Genomic DNA, 3,893 nt, shown 5'->3' on the forward strand with positions numbered 1-3,893 from the left:
AGCCTGCGCGTCCGGAGCCTGTGCTCCGCAACGGGAGAGGCCACAACAGTGAGAGGCCCGCCTCCTGCAAAAAAAAAAAAAAAATACAATGGGAAAGTAGAATGAACATATGCTGTATCTAAAGCTGTATATTCAAACTCAGATAACAACAAACTACTGAGCTTTATACAGGGATTCGATTTGCAAAATATCATTAGAACACTTTGAATTGAGGGTCAAACAGTTTCAGTATAAATAAAATCTTCTCAATGTGCATTTACGCATAATAATGGATTTCTAAATCCCCAAGTATTTCTTACTGTGAAAACTTTATGTAAATTATAGTCTAATATAATTTAGCAGTTCAATCAAATGAATAAATAATTGATAAATTAACATGTTCAGTTTTCAGGGTTCCAGTGGAATATTTGTAACTCTTAGTTTTCAAACTGCCTAATTCTTTCTCCCCGACAGTTCCAAATGATTCTGTTGTTGTCCTTTAGTTTGAAGATCTATTTGACCAATTTAAGTAGTAATTTCAGTTTAAGTGTATACATCTAAAATTATAAACCAGAAACCAAAGATAATTTCTTATAAGAGTTGTTGAAATGTGTTTGTAGCCTGTGCTATGACCACAGCAGAAACTCAATCAAAATCTGTTTGCTATGGGCTTCCCTGGTGGTGCAGTGGTTGAGAATCTGCCTGCCAACGCAGGGGACACGGGTTCAAGCCCTGGTCTGGGAAGATCCCACATGCCGCGGAGCAACTAGGCCTGTGAGCCACAACTACTGAGCCTGCGCATCTGGAGCTTGTGCTCCGCAACAAGAGAGGCCGCGACAGTGAGAGGCCCGCGCCGCGATGAAGAGGGGCCCCCGCTCTCCGCAACTAGAGAAAGCCCATGCACAGAAACGAAGACCCAACACAGTCAAAAATAAATAAATAATTAATTTAAAAAAAAAATCTGTTTGCTAGGGCTTCCCTGGTGGCACAGTGGTTAAGAATCTGCCTGCCAATGCAGGGGACACGGGTTTGAGCCCTGGTCCGGGAAGATTCCCACATGCCATGGAGCAACTAAGCCTGTGTGCCACAACTACTGAGCCCATGTGCCACAACTACTGAAGCCTGAGCGCCTAGAGCCCATGCTCCACAACAAGAGAAGCCACGACAATGAGAAGCCCGTGCACCACAACGAAGAGTAGTCCCCGCTCGCTGCAACTAGAGAAAGCCCGCGCGCAGCAACGAAGACCCAACACAGCCATAAATAAATAAATAAATTAATTAATTTTTAAAAATCTGTTTGCTAAATAAATGAATAAATGAATGAGTAAATCTGAAAAAAAAAAAAAAAGAAAAGAAACTCTCATGGAAGGCGAGGGACGGCTCTTGATTGTTACCTACCCAGACCTCTCGTTTCACAATGGGCTCAGTCACCAACTGAATCAGTTCCAGCTGGGGCAGCTCTTTCTCTGGGCACAGCTGGTATCCACTTGGCCTAGGCAACTTGTGACCCCAAAAGGGCCAGGCCTACCACCCTAACCTGCTCATGGGGCTCCCTTCCCCCACCCACCGCCTGCCAGACAAGGTTCTTTCCAGCCAAGACTTCCACAGCCCAGGCGGCCAAACACCAGGCAGGGACAGACTGGGCATCTGCCTGGCTTTTATCTTTTAGGGAGGGGGTGATGGGGTGGCAGGTTGGTCTGGTACAGCTAAGACCAGGGTCACTAGTGAGATTCTCATGGGGTGGTTAGGGTTACTGCCACGCAGAAAGAGACCAACCTCCGTCACAGACAGGACCCTCAAGAGCAGCTAAGGACTGACAGCCAACCCAGGCCGCAGATGAAATGACCATAGCCACACGCTCACCCAAGACTAGCCACAGAGACTTACCACATGAACCTTGACTTTGATCCAAGACTGAGCTCAAACCCCAACCAGTTCTCTTTAGTACATCACAATCACATAAAACTCCCTCCAGACCCCGGGCTGTAAAAGGAAGAGCTAGAACAATGACGTCTGCATGCTCTTTCAGCTGAGAGGGACTGGGTCCTGATTCCTCAAGCCGGCTGGTCCCTGACACTCAGTGGATGGACATGGCCGAAGAACCCAACAGCCCTGTCACCCCGAATCTGCTGGGTGGGCAAACCCCAGAAGAACCACCCTCCCAATGCTTGGAAGACGTCCTGCTCCACAAGCCCTTCTCTTCCCAAAAGCCAGATATGCAACGCCGGCTGGCCAGAACTAGAACAGCTGCTGTTGCTTTACAGGCTATAATGGCAATTTGTTAACTGTGGGGCTCAACTGCACATCTGGGCTCACAGTTAATCTCCACAACAGCTGGTTCCCTGCTTCTTCTTAAAAGGGCCATGACGTCAACCTGCTGGCAGGACACTGACTTTTCCCCTGGGAAACCCAAACATCCCATGAGATCAACCAGCATGAAAGGAAAACATCTTTGTCTCCATCTCCTTTTTTTTTAAACATCTTTATTGGAGTATAATTGGTTTATAATGTGTTAGTTTCTTCTGTATAACAAAGTGAATCAGCTATATGTATATATATATATCCCCTCCCTCTTGCGTCTCCCTCCCACCCTCCCTATCCCACCCCTCTAGGTGGTCACAAAGCACAGAGCTGATCTCCTTGTGCTATGCAGCATCTTCCACTAGCTAGCTATTTTACATTTGGTAGTGTATGTATGTCCATGTCGCTCTCTCACTTCGTCCCAGCTTACCCTTCCCCCTCCACATGTCCTCAAGTCCATTCTCTACATCTGCATCTTTATTGCTCTCCTGCCCCTAGGTTCTTCAGAACCTTTTTTTTTTTTAGATTCCATATATATGTATTAGCGTACAGTATTTGTTTTTCTCTTTCTGACTTACTTCACTCTGTATGACAGACTCTAGGTCCATCCACCTCACTACAAATAACTCAATTTCTTTTCTTTTTATGGCTGAGTAATACTCCATTGTATACATGTGCCACACCTTTTTTTTTGAAGTTTTGAATTTTATTTTACTTATTTTTTTATACAGCAGGTTCTTATTAGTTATCCATTTTATACATATTAGTGTGTATATGTCAATCCCAATCTCCCAATTCATCACACCACCACCCGTCCCCCACCACTTTCCCTGCTTGGCATCCATGGCATTGATCTCTACATCTGTGTCTCAATTTCTGCTCTGCAAACAGGTCCATCTGTACCATTTTTCTAGGTTCCACATATATGCGTTAATATACAATATTTGTTTTTCTCTTTCTGACTTACTTCACTCTGTATGACAGTCTCTAGATTCATCCATGTCTCTACAAATGACCCAATTTCGTTCCTTTTTATGGCTGAGTAATATTCCATTGGTATATATGTACCACATCTTCTTTATCCATTTGTCTGTCGATGGGCATTTAGGTTGCTTCCATGACCTGGCTATTGTAAATAGTGCTGCAATGAACATTGTGGTACATGACTCTTTTTGAATTATGGTTTTCTCAGGGTATATGCCCAGTAGTAGGATTGCTGGGTCATATGGTAGTTCTATTTTTAGTTTTTTAAGGAACCTCCATACTGTTCTGCATAGTGGCTGTATCAATTTACATTCCCACTAACAGTGCAAGAGGGTTCCCTTTTCTCCACACCCTCTCCAGCATTTGCTGTTTGTAGATTTTCTGATGATGCCCATTCTAACTGGTGTGAGGTGATACCTCATTGTTGTTTTGATTTGCATTTCTCTAATAATTAGTGGTGTTGAGCAGCTTTTCACATACCTCTTGGCCATCTGTATGTCTTCTTTGGAGACATGTCTATTTAGGCCCGTTTTTTGATTGGGTTGTTTGTTTTTTCAAGGACTGGGGCACAAACCCGCGTCCCCTGTATCGGCAGGCGGACTCTCAACCACTGCGCTACCTGGGAAGCC

Source organism: Lipotes vexillifer, unplaced genomic scaffold, assembly GCF_000442215.2.
Source record: "Lipotes vexillifer unplaced genomic scaffold, Lipotes_vexillifer_v1.1 scaffold205, whole genome shotgun sequence".
Lineage (NCBI taxonomy): Eukaryota > Metazoa > Chordata > Mammalia > Artiodactyla > Lipotidae > Lipotes > Lipotes vexillifer.